Below are 20,438 nucleotides of genomic sequence, written 5' to 3'. Positions count from 1 at the left end.
CTTGGCGTCACAAAGTATCGACGACTTTAGCTGTCGAAGCGGGATCGATAGCGGTACATGTCCAGTTAAAAATATTAATATTCTCAATGTGAGTGCTCTTAAACATACATTTTCTAGGAAAATCATAAATGAGCGAGCTGTTTTTAATATTTCGTGTATATTTATATTTAATTTTTGTAGTCAAGTACTACGGTTAAGAAAAAAGTAACTATTTTATTATTTATACAGCAAACAAATTCATAGGCTTCATAACTACTCGAGCTGATTTATTTTGTATGTAATCATTAATTGGCTTTCAATATATTGAAAATAAGCAAAATCGATTTGCTGGCATCGCTGACAAATAGTGATAAATCATGTGTAAAATACTAAAAAATCACAAACATAATGAACGTTATTTACCGTTATATTAAATTCAATTGACATCCAATCAAGTCTGCACTTCTCCTTTATCAATTGTCAACCTATGCATTAACGCTTTAATTTAATACTCTTTTCAGATCAAAGCCAATGTCACAGGTGTTTTTTCCAGTCTTTTGTAGTTTCAATCATCTCCTCGATTGGCGAGATTTTATTAAACTCGTACTTACATACTTATATATGAACATAAATACATATATGTATACATACATTGTTGTTGTTATGTTGATGTGTATGTATATACTCATTATAAAGAATCCTTGTTGGAATGCGATTTCGATAAGAGTAGAATATTATCGACATCCTAGCAGTGAAATTACTAGTAACAAATTATTTTACATTTTAACTAGTTTATCTAAATACAAGTCCAACTAGCCTACTGATTATCTTATCTATCATACAAGAAGCTGTGTAATATTTGATGAGTAGATATTCTACGACGTATATGAACTCTTCCTCCATAAAAGCCTCTTTGCGAGATCGCCAAGGTTTTAAAGAATATCCGACGCAAGGTGAACCTAACAGAAGCAGAATTAAGATCAAAGGGATCCGCAAAACAAGAGTCGGACCGATATTACTAGAACTGGAAAGAGGGAAAACTACAAGGGCCAGCTTCTGCGAGGTACTCAAAACCATCCTTCAAGAATCTGCAATAGTGGCTGACCTTAAACCAAAGGCTACTATTGAAGTCAGAGACCTCGACTCTCTCACAACAGAGGAGGAAGTCGAAAAGGCTGTAAAAGAGTTACGACGAGTTATTGCTGACATACGGCCCCAATTGCTGCAAAGAGTGGTCGAAATTTTCTCCTTTCAGCAGGAATTTATCAAATCATTTCTAAAACATAACGGCAAATCCTTATGTTTAAAATAAAGCTTAAATTATATGCGTTTTATTTCTTCTTGAAAACCACATGTCTAAAAAACACACCCTTTAGTTAATTTCTATAAGAATTATGTATGTATGTATATACATATGTAAATATAAAAGTAATAAATATGTATTTTGCATGACATTAATTGGCAACAGTTACTTTGAAGCTGTAACTAATTGTTGTTTTGAGCGAAACGCAATGGCACTTTTGTTTTTATTGTAATTTCTAATATTTTTTAAGCAAGTCGTTGTTTTTATTTTTTATCATTGTCAAGTTGATCAATGCGTTTTTGTTTTCGTATTTTGTGTGGTTGCTGACTTTTATTGCGTAAGCTTTTTGACAACCTTGAGTGACAAATTGATACGGCGATTGCAAAGAGTATTTACAACGCACCGCCCAAAACACTATGTCACTATGAGCGAATAAATTAGTGCAAATAAATGTGCGTATAAAGTGGAAATAGATTCAAATAAAAACAGAGAAACGAAAATAATGAACATGTAAGCTTTCAAAAAGCAAGCAAAGTGCTGATATCGGCAAGCAAATGGATTGAGGGCTGCACTTTTTGACAGTTAACAATTGACACGAGTAATTTACTAACGTTTTTTATTCACACTGATTTAATGGGTTTGTCATTGTCGGTGTAATTGAAGAGATTTTCAGACTTGGAACACTTGTCTTTAATGTGTAATCTTCTATCAACATTGAAAACCTCAATTTTCATCCGTTTTCAAGTCGCTGCTTTGACATTATCGATTGATTGACTCATAAGTAAAATATGTATTCGGATTTACACATTTTTTTGAAAGTTGGTTTCTTTTCATAATTTATACATGAGTAAACATTAAACTGTTCGTATACTAGACTGACAAAGAGCAAACTAGATGACCAGAACCATGTTAAAACTTGAGCGTTCTACCACTATTCGCCACGACTATTCAGCGCTTAAAATGATTTTCAAAATAATCCATACTGATAGAAACTCGGCTCAGTAGTCAAAAGGAATCAAAAGCATATATAACTCGTACTCACTTAAAAGCATTTGGTAAGAACTTAAAATATTATGCACCAGGTTTCATGATATCAGTTTGAAGTACGCAAAGCTACCAGAAAGGATTATAACAACTAACGGAGAAAGAGAAACGGATGTCACCTGTAGGCATTTGGATTAATGACGAAGATGATGTCGCTTGGCGCCCGCAAGGAAGCAGAATCACGGCCGACCAAATATAATAGGGCCACAACCCTCAATCATGTGAGATAGAGGCTCTATGCTCTACAGAGAAGTAGTATTGGTTAGGTTTGTAAATATGCTGATTTTTTGTGAGGCGAATAATCCCACTTGGACAGCTAGAGACACCTGTCCATTGTGATGCCCAGAACTCTTAGGTATGGATAAAAAAAAGCCGTCGCATATATATAAAGCGCCTAGAGTCAGCCACAAATTTATTGAGCCAGCTAATATCTACTCCATACAATTTACCGGGTTCGTAGAAAGTATGGCAACCAAGATGTTTCAACCTTAGTCTGGCGAAAGCTGGATAGTGGAGGAGAAAGCGTCTAGATGTTTTTACCTCATCTTCATCACTGCACACTGTCAGTGAGCTCAAGGCGTGTATCCGCAATGGTTCAAGTTATCAGGGATGCAATTAAAGTGAGGGAGAATTTGGAATGCCCCTCTCTGGAACTCTTAATGCGCCAAAGAGAAGTAAAAAGGAAAAATTATGGTGCCTAACAGTTTTCATTTTTGGAAAGGCTCGAAACTTTGAAAATTCCCAATAGTTCTTAAATTTATCGCGTAAATAGCAATTTTGAAAAGATCATAGGGTTGTTTTTTATATATATGAAATTATTATGAAAACAACACCAAGCATCATATAACATTTTTCAAAGTATTGCCAAGACTGAATATAGGGAAGTCCCCAATGCTCTAATACTGACGCCGATATCGGCAATGGCACCGAATATACCCGCTGTAATATATATTTTATACTCTTGCAACTTGTTGCTACAGAGTATAGTAGTTTTGTTCACCTAACGGTTGTTTGTATCACCTAAAACTAATCGAGATAGGATATAGGGTTATATAAACATATATAAATGACGAGACGAGGTGAAATCCGGATGTCTGTCTGTGCAAGCTGTAACTTGAGTAAAAATTAAGATATCGTAATGAAACTTGGTACACGTGTTCCTTGGTAAAACAGTAGGAACGAGTAGGTGGGCTTTTCAAGAGCACTGCCACACCACAAAACGTCGTTAATCGAAAACCTGCCATAAATAAGCAATAAATTAAGATGTAATTGTAATTTGATACAGGAGATAGCAGTAGCCAGGAGCACCTGTCGAGTAAAAATTTTGAAAAAGTGGGCGTGAGATCGCCCTCTAATAGGTAAACCATTAAAGCTACAATAACTAAGGACAATTCCTATTCCCCCACCGAAAGTGTGAAAATGGATAAAATCGAATTATAATCCTGCCCTCTCCCCATGTAACAGGTTTATTAAAATTTACTAAAAGTGGGATAAATCAATAACTAAATACGTCATAGACGTTAAATTTTGCATCCAGGATGGCACAAGAAGGCGTTTTAGTAGTCGGTGTCAAAATTGGATGATAAACGTGGCATCGTCCACATTTAGGTGAAATCACATATCTCCGGACCTACTCTACCAATTTCAACCGAATTCGGTACATACCATTATCTTGATTATCCTATTTTACATTGTGGAAATGGCATATAGCACAATTTTAAATTCAATATGATCCTTTCACTTTCCAGTATACAAATCAAACAACAATGAATATATTCGGATTAAACTTTCCACAAATAATGCCTTTGAGATAGTCCATCTCGAGTCTATCGGACTATAACTATTCAATTCCCCACATACCGGAAATGTGAACCACAGAACCTATGGCTGAATTTATGAAAAAATATCGGTCAATCTGTGAGATATGTTGTTGAAACGCAAATGCTTTTTGGCACTAATCTATCTTTTTGTCTAAAATAGGTTGAATCCGATTAATACTTCCTAGCTTATATAAAGATTTTCGAACTTCCATTTGACTTTATATCATATATATCGGCCAATGTGAGAGTTCTTGTTATGAAATTGAGAAAACGTGTTTTTTAATAACAGTGTATTTTGTGCCTAAAATTGTGCGAAAACGAATAGAGTGAGACCACATATAACTGATATTCAGGATTTTTAAATATTCGGCTCACTTTACTCCATATATGGTATGTTTATATTCATAAAATTGCTTGAAAATAAGTTCTCAAGTATATCCTTTCATTTCTCTGCACCCAATATATTCTATATAATGATTTCCAAATTTCCACTTCAAACCGTTTAGGTTGATCAAAGTGTGTGATATTTTAATGAAATGAAGTGGACACGTTTTCTTAAAAGTTATAAAATTATATTAAATGTTTGGCGCACAATATACATGAAATTGGTATTAGTCTAAGCCTCATATACCTAATATAATGTATTTCGATTGTTTGGTTGACATTTTTTACATCAACTCAATATATTAAATTTAGCCTCTTGTGTTTATACCACATACTTATATCTCATTTCAGTACGACGTTTAAAATAAGTTAATATTATACCAAATTTGATTGTAAGCCATTCGCGATTTCGTCGAACAATGAAGTTGAACCATTTCGCTACATTTCTTAATATTGCCAACACCTGAAGATATTTAGCCGGCTTTGATCCTTGCAAACTGTGAACACTTAATTTTCTGCTTTTTTGATTCTAGTACCTTTTATATTGGCATTTCATTTATTGTTCTTCAAAATGTCCAAGAGAACGGATTTTTTACCCACAAATCGAAGCCTAAAACCTTTTTCTAATTTGCTTGATTTTAAATCCACCGAAAGAGGAATTTATGAAATATGTACTAACTTACATACATACTTGTGGCTGTTGCCTTTGGTCCATAAACACTTCCACGCTTTCTTTTTTAATCACAACAAAGAAATTATACAATGGTTTGGTTTGAGAAATTTACGACTTTAATTTTAATTAATTACGATTTTATTGCTTCGCTAAGAGATGCTGTGGCAAAAAACATAACCTTTAAATAACTGAGTCAGTAGCAAACCAGTTTCAGGCTGTGCGAATAGTTGCGGAGAAGTCGTGTTTCATCGACCGGATTGGCAGGCATGACAACAAATTGGTGGAATGACCTTCTGATACAAATCACTGTTAGTGTGTGTGTGAGTGTGGGCATCATTGTACCGTTAACGCTTTCATTATATAACATAAATTTATGCCAACAACTTGTGACGTCTGTTTTATTCTTGTTATTATTAATGTGTCTAGTCTCGAACGCTGCAGGGAGGGAGGGCTTTAAGTAATATTTTACCTAACGATCTCTAAGGCTAGATATTAAAGCATTAAAGAAGAATTCGAAATTAACATTATTAAAAGTTATATATATATATATACTATAAAATAAATAAAAAATATTATTGCAATAACAAGAAGCGCTAAGCACTTTACAATAAACAAACAATTTTTTTATATTATTGTAAATTATGAGGTACGGATACCATTTAATTTGCTTGCAATTAAAAGGCAAATTACTTTGTACAGCAATTTTCCAAAAAAAAATTAATAACTCAAGTACTTTTATTAAAATCATACGTTGTCATATTTAATCGCCAATGATTTCCTCAATTACGCAAAGGATACGCTTCGAATGCTGAGGTGTATGCCAAGGCAGGATGTAAATAATTGCACTTTTTTACTGTCAATTAAATTATAAATATGGAATATTCGCAATGGGTGAAGGAAATTATAACCGAACGACGTTACATACTAACGAAATGATATATATATATATACATATATATATGTATATATGTTGATTATCGGCAGTTTTTAGTACCATTCCGCTATTTGTATTAAGGAAGTAAGGTCATTCACACATATTTGTATCTGCTTATATAATGGAAAGGTCTTGTTAAAAAAAATTGTATTGTATTTATAAAATATAATGAAATGATGAAAATTTATTAGCATTTTTTTGTGTAACAAAGTTTCGAGAGGCTTTTTAATTTCACTCACTTTTTGCTTAAACTCAAGTGTACTCAATATATGCATGTACAATACATTGACAAGAATAATTAATTTATTCTCGGATCATTGTGATCCGCTTGCTTTAATTAAAGACTACCCGAATATTGAAGCTTAGTTTAACTCAGCATAGTTGTTATTGAGCTTGGTATGTTGCAATAGAAATGTAGCCGCCAGCATCTCTTTGAAATCGTAAAAATTTCGAACCAAATTGTAACTGGCAAACAGAGGATTTTCAATGAGCTTGTTTTTGGGGCTTTTAGTTAACAATAGCTTCCTCTAATACCTAATTACATTCAGAAAAATATACTTTTATATATTATAATTTCTTACTCTACAATGAGTTTGTTTAGGGCACCAGATATTCGTTCCGGATTCAGTAAACACTAGCGCCTTATACAGAGTGATAAAACGATATAACTTTTATTTTGTTCGTTAGAAAACAGAAGCTATGTAATATTATATAAGGACTTATAATAATGCCATCTTTTTTAAGTATAATTCTAAAAAGCTAAAGAAATACTTCGTTGGAACTTATGGTTTTTAGTACTTCTAGAGAGTTTACAGTAAATATATTTCTGGAAAAGGTAAGAGATTACAAAGGACGGCTGATAAATAACTAAATTTTTGAGGGAGATTGCTAGCGGGAGATTGAGTCTCCATTTTTAAGACTCCTGGCAATGTTAAATTTAAAGAAGAAAAAACGTTAATTTCGGTAGTGCTGAAGCTAAAATACCATTCACAAATAGAAGTTTCCAGAACTTCATTTTGATCGGTCAGTTTATATCCCAGCTATATGCTGGATTAATCCGATCTAAGCAACGTGTTCGGCTTTTCTTAGATATCTTGACAACTAAGACATTTTCATACACAAACTTCATTTCGATCGTTCAGTTTGTATGGCAGCTATATGCTATAGTGGTCCAATACGGGCGGTTCCGACAAATGAGCAACTTCTTGCGGAGAAAAGGACGTGAACAAAATTTCAGATCGATATCTCAAAAACTATAGGACTAATTCGCGTATATATAGACATATGGATAGACAGACTGACATGGCTTAATCGACTCGGCACGTCACGCTGTTCATTTGGATATATATTTTACAGGGTGCAAACTTAATATACCCTGTGTAGGGTATAAAAATAAATATAATTAAATACGCTATTAATAAACGTTTACGAGATAAGCATCTCAATGTCAATCCAAATAGACGCCAAAATCGATCTGTGTAAGAGGAAAGAAGAACGATATAAACGCTAATGGCTTAAAACGGCAATTTGTGCGGCCTCATCAGCACCACAATATCATTTACTTCATCCACGGTTAACTTAACTACATACAAAGGAGACTTAGTTATAATTGAAATGAGAAATAACCAATAACAAAAACAATAGCCTTGGCTATAAATACTTTCATTTTTGTTCATAATTAATGATGAAATCGTTACCAGCGGAGCTTGTGAGAAGAACAAGATCAATATAACAGCTGAAAACAGTGAAAAATACAAAATAAATGCCCGATGACCCTCGCCTTCGAACCGTGCGCCGACTGTGCCTTACAGTGCACGATACTCTTAAAAAATGCCCGCCCGTAATCGCACATTCGGAACAAAAAAAGTTGCTGGCAAACAGTTATTACGACTGTCTGTCAGTCAAAGTATTTATCAACCCGAGTATCCCTGACTATTTGACCGCTTGCCTCAGATAGTTGCTTTTACTTTTAGTTAGCTCTTTCTGGCCTTTTGGCGCCGTGAGCTCTTGACGAAACATTACCGAAGTGCTTTGATTAGTCATATCGCACCGTTATATATATATATACTCATAATTGATATAGTAAGCTACAATTTATTCATATTTTGTGGAAGATATGATTGTTTTTATTTTTGTAACGACTCGACACCCACACTTCATTTCGCTCGCATCGTAGTGAGAAAAGTAGTGCACTATATAAAATACATATATGTAAATATATAAGTACTATATAAATATATTTACATATGCATGTACGACAATTCGTGTATGCTTATATCTTATATAAATATATATGGCTTATAACGGAAGAATATACAAATATTTGCGATACTTAAATAAGTAAGGTTGTTTATGCACAAGGGCATTTATACATACACAGTATGTTGCTCACAGTATGGTTGTTTTGTTCCTCTAACTTTTATTTGTAACATCTTTAACTAATCAAGATATATAATATATAAAATGAATTATGTATATCAAGTGATAGATAAAAAGAGAAGTTGAATTTTGGATCTCTGTCCGACCTTACGTGTGTCCATGTATATGGTATATGTATGTGAATGTCTCACAAACTATGAAAGCCATATGAACCGAACTTATTGCGGACACATCTTGATACCACGTGAGAATGAGAAGGCAAGTTTGCTAACTCGTTAAAGAATCACGTCAAAAGCATTAAATTTTATGGTAAAGGTGGTATGGAAAGATATAAGGGTGAGTCGATATAAAAAAATTACAATGGGCGTGACATCGGTTAGTTTTAGCTGAAATTCTTTATCTCAGCAACTACTCGACCAATTTCAATCAAATTTGTTGCATAAAATGGCTGATTTTGACAGAAAAAATCAATTAATCTTAAAATATATTGGTAAAGTAAAAAGTTCGTTCGGTTTTTTATTGATTTTTCAAACGATGATAACTTTGTGTACATTTATCCGATACGCGCAGTTTTGTTCGTAAACTTGTTGTCAACGAGATGCCAACTTCATTATACCCCTCTCGTAGAAGACTGCGTCCCTATTGCCAAAAAACTCGGAGAGCCAATTTTCACAGGCCTCTCTTGGGGCCAACTTCTCACCATTAAGCGCGTTCGCCATGGACAGGAAAAGATGGTAATCACTTGGTGCCAGGTCCGGACTATAAGGTGGGTGCATTAGAACCTCCCATCCGAGCTCCAGGAGTTTCTCTCTTTGATCAAAGATGGCCTCTTCTGGATGAGTGCTGCCTTCAAGCGGTCCAGTTGTTGGCAGTAGAGGGCCGAATTGAGCGTTTGGCCATAGTCATAGCTCGTGGTAGATGATTCCTTGCCAATCCCACCAAACACATAGCAAAACCTTCCTGGCCGTCAATCAGGTCTTGGCCACCATCTGGGCCGCTTCGCCGAGCTTTGACCACGACCGTTTGCGCTCGATGTTGTCATAAGTGACCCAGTTTTTATCGCCAGTCACAATCCGCTTCAGAAACGGGTCGATTTTGTTGCGATTCGGTCCATTCGGTTTTGGAAATTCGGTCCATCATGTTTTTTGTGATAGTTCGTGTGACACCCAAACATCGAGCTTATTTTTGAATCCAAGCTTATGCAAATGGTTCCAAACGGTTTTCTGGCTTATCTTTAGTTCCTCAGCAATTAAATAAGTGCTCACGTGACGGTCTGTTTCCACTATTTCCATGATTTTATCGCAATTTTCGACGACAGGCCTCCCGACGCGTGGTGCATCTTTGACATCGAAATTACCGGAACGGAACCTAGCAAATCACTTTTGTGCTACACGTTCGTTTACAGTATCGGGCCCATAAACTAAATTAATGTTTTCAGCCGCTTTGGCTGCTTTTTCGCTTTGATCGAAGAAAAATTGTAAAATATATATATAATATATATAGAATGTAAAAAGATATTAGGTATGGATATTCTCAATCTTTTACTCTAAACTCTTTACAATCGTATCGTAGTTTTATCGATTGAATGGGGTCTATACTGGTAAATTTTAGTAAAGTCATCACACCTAAACTTCACAAGTCTTTCTAGAAGATTCTTAAGTTTTAAAAACTATATATAGGTGTTTTATTTTGAGCGTTAATTCAGCTCTCTATATGCCTACACCTAATCAGGGCCGTAAAGAGGAAACCGGGCACAGGGTTGATCATAGTACAGTATTGAAAAAAAAGTCTGAAAAAATTGTTGCAGAACATCGGGTCCCCCCGGTGCACCTAATATATAATATTATATATGTATATAATACATACATTTATATTTGACCTCTCAACCAAATTCATTCAAAATGGTGTTTTTAAAAGTTATACAATTATATATAAAAATACATGTATATTCTTCCAGAAGAATCAACCCACACTGGTAAAAAATGATTACTACCTGTGTATTATAAAGCCTCCCAAAGACAAAACATTTCCAGCGGACAGGTATCTCGATTTTAACATAAAATATATTGTTATACCGAACTAAGTAAACACCTGCAGGTAGATATTCAACACATCCTAACTGAGCGTGTCGAGCATATAAATTGAAAGGATTTTGAGTCCCAGTTATCAGTAGTTCCTTAGCTTTCAAAGTGCTTTACTCAAATCGAAAATATGACGATAAAAACAGAAGGAAAGAAAAAAGTAAAATGTTCACTGGAGTGTCGTATTCATTCCTATAGACAATCTCTGAAAAAGTTTACTGTGAACGCCACCAATTTAATTCAGAGCAAATTGTGCCTTACAAAACATTTATTTAAATATAATGCTAAACATTCAGGAATTATCGATTTTCAAATGGTGAACGAAATAAGGCGAGAAGCGGAATATATGAATAAGTTAAAAATTGAAGTCCAACACCTAAAGGTTAAACAGGCGAAAAAACAGCTGAAGAAACTCGAGAAAAAGAAGCTTACGATCATGGAGGCCGCATACCTATAATATTGCGATTAAAGCGACTTAGCTCTGAGAACTATATATTTTAGGAGACAATAGTTTTTACTGTACATATAAAGTATTTCACTAAAATATAGTACTAATTTATATTTAGGGTTATGATAAAATTATCTATTAGAATAGGTATTAGAGACAACTGCGGAAATTAAAATCAAAGCAATCTAACATATTCGAGTATTTTTTATTACAGTACATGGAATAATTTATTGAAATCAAATGAAAGATTGCGGAGACAATTTTTATGCGTTACAAAGATAATACTCTAAAAGGTGAAAATTACTTAACAAACATTAAAAGCATTGTAAAACAGCTCCAAACGAGCCGTTGGGAGTTTCTGTCATGTCTTCGAAGGAATTTTTCAAAAATCAATAAATATTTTTTTGGTTTTTAAAAGATTTAACTCTTCAAAACCACGATTTGGTTACTCAAGTTTACTTGTAAGTTCAAAAGTTTGTAATATTATATATTCTGTATCCACATCGTGCGTTAACTTTTGTTCATAATGCGTATAAATTTCCATTCACTTACCTTTCAGTTTCTCAACGCGGCTTTGCCTTCTTTCTCAGCTCACTTTTCGTTTCACTTATTTTTGGTTTATTGTAATACCGAGTTATGAAGTATGAAACTAATTATTTGCTGCAAAGAGAATGTAAAAATAAATAGATAATGAGTTGAAATGATGTTATAAGAAAGCAATAAATATATACTTGCATGTATATAATTGAGGAGTTAATTTCGTAAAATAGACTCCATGTATTTTCTGTCATAAATACAGGTTGGTTGAAAAGTTTCTGCGCTAAAAATGAAAAAATAACTTCAATAAACTTATTCCAATGATCCTCTAATAATATTTTGCAATCCCTATAATGATTTCTGGAAGCTATGCAAAATACCCGTCTACGGCTGTAATTCGACGAAAAACGCTTTCCACGAAGGAATTACTTCAGGTTTCTGAAGAGGTAATAGTCGCTGGGAGCCAAATCTGAATACGGTGGGTGCTCAAGCAATTCGTACTTTAATTCGATGAATTTTGTCATTGTTAAAACTTCTTTGTAAGCAGGTGCATAGATGAAAAATTATTTTTTTGCTGCTAACTAGGTCTTTTCTCACCAATTTTTTCATCCAACTGATCCAAAAGGCTGCAATGATATTCAGAGTTTATTGTTTTACATCCCAAAAAACTAGTGCCATAACCTTCTTTGCTGATCCTTGTGACTTCACCTACTTTGGAGCTGAACAACTAGCTTCAGTCCACTGTAAACGTTCTTTGTTTAATTTAGAATCATGGTAGTAGATTCAAGTCTTATCCATAGTTATAAAACGACGCAAGAAATCGTTTTTATTCTGCTTAAAATGCTCAAAATTATTCTGAGAAATTTCTTTTCCATCCAGGTTTTGTTGAATTGTTAACGTGTGCGGCACTAACTCTCCAAACAGCCTTTTAATTTGAAATTCTCCATGTAAGATATGAAGTACTCGTTCGTCTAAGATGCCTATGGCATCAGCGATTTCAAGCTTAATCAAACATGGATCTTCACTAACAATATTATGAACTTGCTCAATGATTTCTGGTGTGGCTGAGCTTTTTGATCGTCCTTCGTTCCTTCAAGCCTAGTACGACCACGTTTAAATTCATAATTCCCAAAATTCAACGGTGCATTTTAAAGGTGAGGATTTCTTATACATTTCTAACAATTGATCATAAATTTTCTTTGCTTCTAAACCTTTCAAAACAAAGAATCTAATCACTGCGCGATATTTAATGTATTCCATATTAAAAAAATTCTCTGAAACGTCAAATACCAACTTGAGAAAAAACAAGTAAGGAAGGGCTAAGTTCGGATGTAACCGAACATTTTATACTCTCGCAAAGTCAAATGGTATACTCGTTTTAGATTTCTTTGTGGATCTTGCCGCCTAGTTCTATGTTGACCGATATTTTCGGTAAAAAGTCAGCTATAGGCACTGGGGTCCACATATTCATTACCTAGGGGCTTGAACAGTTTTGACCCGATTTAGACAATTTTTGGTCACAAGATGGCATACTTTAATCGCATTATTCACGCAAAGTTTTACCAAGATACAATCATTGTTGCTTGATATGCATAGTGGAAAGGGAAAGAATCAGATGGAATTTAAAATGGTGTTATATGGGAAGTAGACGTGGTTGTAGTCCGATTTCGCCCATTTTCGCACTATGACATAGAAACATGAAAAGAACGTTATGCACCGAATTTGATTGAAATCGGTTAAGCAGATCTCAAGATATGCGTTTTCACCTAAAAGTGGTCTGTGCCACGCCCACTGTCTAATTTTGAACGCGGTTCCTATAAAGTCATCTCATACCATCCCAGAGATAAAATTTAATGTCTCTGGCGTGTTTAGTGTTTGATTTATCGCGCTTTTAGTTTTTTAACAGTACCGTTATATGGGGAGTGGGCGGAGTTGCCACCCGATTTCAACTATGTTCACACCATCAATAGAAGTGCTAAAAACATTTGCTTCCAGTGAATTTTGTTATTATAGCATTAGCGGTTTAGGAGATATGCACATTAAACCTATTAGAGGCGGGACCACGCCCACTTTAAAAAAAGTTTTACCTGCAGATGCCCCTCCCTAATGTGATCCTGTGTACCAAGTAACAGTCTTGTATCTTATTGCGGAGCTTAGTTATGGCAAGTTATTTGTTTTTGATTAATGGCGTTTTGTGGGCGTGGCAGTGGTCCGACTACGCCCATCTGCAATACCAACCGTCTCACGGTACCAAGAAACATGTCTACCAAGTTTCATAAAGATATCTCAATTTTTACTCAAGTTAGAGCTTGCACGGACGGACGGACGGACGGACGGACAGACAGTCACCCGGAAACAACAACCGTTAGGTGAACAAAACTATTAAACTCGTTTTTATATCCACACCTGCAGCTGTGGTTGTTACGGAGCATAAAACAGCTCTTAGCCTATTTTTAAGAATGTTTCATTTACGAAATCGCTCATCAGATCTCTTTATTCACTTTCCAGGTTTTAAAACATTTTGTGAGTGGATGACACTTCTTGTAGAAATTTTGATTTCTTCCTTCCTTCCGATTTGCAACTTTTTGACCCCAAATATTTTCACTTTTTATACTCTCCCACATAACAGCATTTTAAATTCCATCTGATGTTTTCACTTTTCAGTATGCAAATCAAGCAACAATGATTATATCGGCGTAAAACTTTGCGTGAATAATACGTTTAAAGTATGCCACTTTGTGACAAAAAATTTTCCAAATCGAACCAAAACTGTTCAAGCCCCTAGGTACTGAATATGTGGCCCCAGTGCCTATAGTTGGCCTTCTACCGAAAATATCGGCCAATCCACAAAGAAATCTCAACGAGTATACCATTTGACTTTGCGAGAGTATAATATGTTCGGTTACATCCGAACTTAGCCCTTCCTTACTTGTTTCCATTTAAGTTATCTATAATTTTCATTATTTTTCTTAATTATTCACTGTCAGTACGGGAAATTTCAAGTAGTACATATATGATGAGTGAAATATAAAATGGTAATTTATCGGTGTCAAATTTGCTTTATGTTGGTTTATTACACAAAGGTGGCTGCTTAATTTTGCATTTTTCGCTTAACTACAAAATAGAAAAACTAACCGTGCATCGTGCAGTGGTAATAATTCCATATTCTTAAGTAAAGTTTTGTGTAATAAATAATTAAAATAAACCAGTTTCCTCTAAGTAATTATTTATTATCTTACATTTAACTGAAATCAATTTGACACAGGACCTGAAGCAATTCGGAATGAAAACATTGGCGCATTAAAAGTGTGACTTTTTTTATTTTTCTTATAATAATATAATAAATCTTATATATTAAACCACATTTAATGACAAACGTTGAATTTCGTTTATTAATTTACTTTAAGTTACGTCACTGCAAGAGTCGTAAACAGAGTTATGAAGTCGCCAAATATTAAAGTCGAAACCGGGAGCTTGGGCGACTCAGGCCATTGGCGACAAATTATATGTGAATGGTTTAAAGTTAATATACTAGACCAAAGCAAAGTCATATATTTTATAGAGGTGTTATTTCGAAAATTTTTAGAGCAAACAGACCTTAAACAACAGAGATCGATAAATTAAAAGGGCATTCTTCAGCAGCGATGTATGAAGCCTCCGTTCAGTTGAAGCTAATTTTCTCTGCTCGTTACAAGTTAGTCGAAAGCGTGACGAAATCACACAGAGCATAAATAAACGGCATTAGAATTTCCATTGTGTGAGTGACAGAATTTTCACTTCACCCGACCACCACTTAGCGTCGCGTTGACAAGTACAAGTACGTCAGTTCGTAAATTCGGTAAATTGCGAAAGCCACCAGTGGCAAATGCTAATTGTGCGCCCCACTGACACCAAATCGTACGACCCAGTTGCGTTCGGCAAATGCTTGTAAATTCGCATGTGTGTTTTTGTATAACTACACTACTACTTAAGACAAACAGACCAATGAAACTATCCAAATAAATAATGATAAACCGCAAAATAGAAAACTCACAAAGAGACACGGGAAAATCAGTGACAAAAGCGTAGCTGCCTCAATATTGCGTTGAAAAGCGGAAAATGCCATAAAAATCGAAGTGAATTATCGTCACTGCGTGTGGGCTCCAATGACTAATACTACTTACACATACGTCATCTATTCCCGCGAACCACATTCTGTGTCCGCTCATATAAGACCACAATGCAGCTTTTCCGGTTACGCCAGCTGCCAGGAGCGTTCATTGGTGACTTAATGTCAATATGCACATGCATAAGTTACTCAGAAGTAGATTTGTTGGCGCGAAAACCGGGAAGCAAAACGAGAGCCCGGTTATAACTTAGTAGTTTATTAAATATATTTCGTTAAAATTATATGCGTAAGGTTTCTAACCCAAAATGTATGATAATGCTTTCAATAGAGGGGCGTAAATAAGAATATAAAAAATAAAAAGAGGACTGGTACACCCCACATAAGCCAAACGAACTGTCAAACTTTAGTAGTAATTGCAAACAAAGCTTTCCCTTACTTTCGTCTATGATGTCACAAATCAATGTATTTTCTTGTAGAACACTCACAACAAAAAAACATGATGTGTAATGTGAAGAAACTGTCGTAAACCTTATTTATATAATTATTGAGTCAAAGGCAAGAGATTCCATTTTCAGATATTTATACGAAAGCGTTTATCTAACTTAATAACGCGTCTTGAAACCTGGTAGATTTACAAGGTATTCAACAGGTAAGAAGGCATCGAAGTTATAATACCCTCCACAAATACAAAAACTTCCATACAAGAACTAGATTTTGATTGATCAGTGACTATATGCTATAGTGGTCCGATGTGAAAAACTTATTTTGAAATTTCGGTATTGCCTTGAACAGTAATACATGATTAATTTCGTGAAAATATCTTGCCAAATAAAAAAGTTTCCACATAGGGACTTTTGGTCCTTCAACTTGTATAGAAGCTATATACTATAGTGATCCGATATCGGCGGTACCAACAAATATGCGGCTTCTTTGGGAGAAAAGATATCTCAAAAATTGCGAGACTAGTTCGCGTATATATAGACAGACCGGCGGAGATGTGTATAACTTAATATATCCTGTTCAGGATATAAATATAGGTGCCCAGATTGTCTATATACATATGAGATCTTTGCAAATCTCTCCCGGATAAATGAAGATCAACTGTGAACGTTTTCAATGGGCTACTAGTTAGAGAACCGTAGGAAGAGCGAGGTCCCCTCTTTATCAAGAGCAAAGCTTAAGAAAACTAAAATGCTTCGGAGTTATGCATTTCACCATGCATAAAGTGCAAAAAGAAGCAAGTTGATGTGTGTTTCATCTAGCAGCAACACTCTTTAAGCAAACGTTTTTTACGCCGCATCTCCACAGCCAATGTACATCGCTAACCATCTGTCAAATGCATTGCCATTGAGGTTGGCAATGTTCTTATGTGAGCGTTTGCTATCATGAAATACTCTCGAAATGGCGTCGGGTAGGTACATATGTTAGAGGTGATATAGCGCTTGTTTGAGCTCTAGAACGTTTTTTTTTTGGATAACAAAATTTTTGAGGATGACAAAAATTCTAAAATCTACCTTTTTCTGTAAATGTGTAATATGTAGATTTCACATTTTAAGACTTAAGTAATTGTTGCGTAAAGTTATTTACCAATTCAAGAATTAAATATTATGATATGCTAACAATTATCATTGCAATATTAACCATACATATGTATGTATTTAATTACTATTTTCCATGTTTTGTTAAAATTTAAGTTTTGAATACATATTACTTTGCTAAATTGCAGTTTACGCAACAAAACATAAAACATTGGCATTTCATCTTTGCTGGCATAATGCCACCGAAGCTATGCATGTACATGTTGGCTCTTTAAAATTTGTGTGAAAATGAAAACAGCCCTGTCAAACCACAAAAATGACAGTTCATTGCTAGCAATGTATGGCATGAAATGTCTCCATTGGCAATATTGCCAGCAATTCAGAGTTTTAGCAATATTTAATTGCCTGTCGAGATGCCCCTTTAAGCAGTTTGTTATTTTTCCAACAGGGCTCCTACTCCACCTAATACATGCACACACACACACAAGTAAAAACAAATAGAAAAGCAAACGAGACACTTCTGTCGCTTGTTCTTTTGTGCCATTTTACGTTGTGTTAGGCCAAGCTTTGCACAGCCAACGGTCGCTACGTTATGCGGTTTAGTCGGCTGTGCGCCTGGTCCAGCCAGCGTGTATCTAACAAAAATCCAAACTGGTCGGCTTTGTCTATGTGTGCGCATACGTTTTCTATTCTTTTCAATTGAGCTCTCAAGTGGGTGTGTGGATGTGTGTGGCTGTTCAGAGTTGTCGAAGTATAAGTAAATGCAGACAAATGGCTGTTAATAATGCTAGTTAGCTAGTTAGCTGTGCTATGAAACGCGTGTTGACTCACATACAAGCATACTCATAATGTGCATGAATGTATATATGTATATATAGGTATAAATATGCCGGTATTTATGTGCTTATATAAGTTCTGCCGTCATTCTTCCGTCGCTATTTATTAGAAAGCCAACTAAAGTCGCTAGGCCGGTTTTGGCTTCTACAAAAGTTCACAAATGTTAAATTTGACATTTGCTTTGTTAGTGTGCGCCTATTATTCTAAGTATGTGTATGTTGTATGTGTAAAAATTTGCACACAATTCATAAAATATTAAATTACTCAATCGCTGCCTGGAGCATTAATGAATTTTGAGCTTAAGTCGGAATTAGCTCCGAAATGCACTTGTTGGAGTTTGTTGGTCTACTAATACCAAGTAAAACGAATTTTCTTAATATACTAGGCCTTGAAGGGTATTAAGCGAACACATAAAATTGCGCACTTGCATAATATTGTGTTTTAATTGCGAAAACGAATTTGATTAATATTCTCAAATCACTAATTACAGTTAAGAAAACGCAGAAACCCCGAGTCATCAATTAAGCTGTAGCCTTAGCTTCATCTGGAGCGTCGCAGTTGGCAAAAGCAAAAAGATTTTGAAAGCCAGCGTTTCGTCAGCGCGGCACTTGTCATTGACTCACGCGTTGTCAATCGCCGTCGATTCGCTACATTTTAATAATTTGCATACAAAAACAATTTATAAAAAAAGAAACAAGCACATGCGCGCTTAAAGCTACTTCTTGATTTTTGAGGTCTATGATAATGCGCGCTGGCTGCCGTTTTAGCTGACTGCAGCTAGTCCCGCTTACAAAAGCCTGCACTCCGCTGCCAGCGTTCAATCAAAACTGCTAAATATTGTCAAATCGAGTTGACCAACTCGTGAAGGTGTACCAGCTGCCATGGCACCGCAAGATTAAGTTCAGCTACACAAAAAAGATGAAGAAGAAAAATTATAAAAAAATATATGACCTACATCGGGTTTCTTTAAGTTGATAACTTACGCTCGGCGTCTAGCATACGCAAATGCTGCTGGCGGCCTCTCCCACACCGCGCATGCTGACCAAAAACTCTGTTGCGCGACTACACTTATTTAGGCTTGGTTTTCTGATCAATGACGCGGTCTGAAATTGACCAAGCAGAGCGTTTTTATTTTAGGTGTGAACCCGCGACTTGGCTGTAACTTTCAACCTCTTCATAACTAGTTTATGTCATGGGTATATAAATTTTGTGGTTAGTTTGCTTTCAGAGCGGTCGATTGATTGGACGCCTACGCGCTGTAGTTTTATGATTCACACGCTGCCATGCGCTTTGGAGTAGCGTCAATTCACGTCCACTCATACACAGACACACGCACATACATAAGAGGCGCAGCCATACAAATATGGAATGTGAATGGTCCAGCGATGCAAATGCACCTAAATGTCCAAACAGCTGTGAAGGTCTTCCAAGTTGTTGTGGCATTAAATGAAGTTGAAGTATTTATGGACTTGTTTTGTGATCTTTTCGATCATAAAAACTGTATTGAATGCATTGTGTGCGCACTTGCGGTGTTGCTGCGTGTGGTTCGTCGCTTAAGTCTTTTGTTTCCCTTAAAGACAAGTGCATACGAGTATACATATGTATGTATGTAAACTTATTTATAATAATACACACTTATATACTGGGCGTCTTTATTGTGTGTGGGACTTAAATGCAAATACAACTGTTTCACAAAACTTGAGTTTCATTAAATAGAGAATAAGTAACTGAATGTTGAATCTGGAATGTTGTGCCCTGCAAGACGATGTGAGATTTATGCATAAGAAGTACAAAGTTTGTGTATTAATAAATTCATATAATTCCAACATGAGCCCAAAACATTTGATTATTTATAATTATTTATAATCAAATTTTTAACTTCCCGCTAAGAAAATTGAAAATTTTCTAAAAATCGGGAAGTTATTGGTTTCACCCCATTTTGCAAAAATCGAGTTCTCAACAGATCTCGACGTTCTGAGGGTCGAGGAAGCTTCCCCGAACATTTCTACGATGATGTCCGTATGTCTGTATGTATGTGTGGATGTATGTAAGCCTCTTATAACTTTTAAAAGGTTCAACCGATTGAATAAACTAAGCGGCATTCCAAAGGGTTTCATTGCACTTGAATTTCGTGTAAGTTTGGACCAAATCGGACCAGTAGATTTCGAGAAATTTCAAATCTTTTTTTCGAATTAATTCCAAACGACTCGACCGACCGATACCAAAAACGAATCAGTTCTAAACCTTGAAGAAACACATCGCAAATCGGGTCAAAATCAGTTGATTTACTTGCGAGATATCGAAAACGAAAGAAATCACCAAAATTGATTAGTCTTTGAGAAATTTGGGAAATAGTTTTATATTAAACTCCCA

General features: G+C 35.3%; 1 protein-coding gene across 3 annotated transcripts in view; it reads right to left on the bottom strand.

Annotated features, from left to right (window-relative positions):
* RhoGEF64C (Rho guanine nucleotide exchange factor at 64C) overlaps positions 1-20,438 on the bottom strand; it is a 230,316-nt gene that overhangs the window by 136,526 nt on the left and 73,352 nt on the right. For all 3 annotated transcript variants that reach the window (XM_070112194.1, XM_070112193.1, XM_036364621.2), the window contains one exon: positions 11,598-11,705. The gene's annotated coding sequence lies outside the window, so the exon portion shown is untranslated. The remainder of the gene's footprint in view (positions 1-11,597; positions 11,706-20,438) is intronic.

This window comes from Bactrocera oleae, chromosome 6 (genome assembly GCF_042242935.1).
Source record: "Bactrocera oleae isolate idBacOlea1 chromosome 6, idBacOlea1, whole genome shotgun sequence".
Taxonomy (NCBI): Eukaryota; Metazoa; Arthropoda; class Insecta; order Diptera; family Tephritidae; genus Bactrocera; species Bactrocera oleae.
Note: the sequence above shows the minus strand (reverse complement) of the source record. Positions and strands in the feature narration are given on the sequence as shown.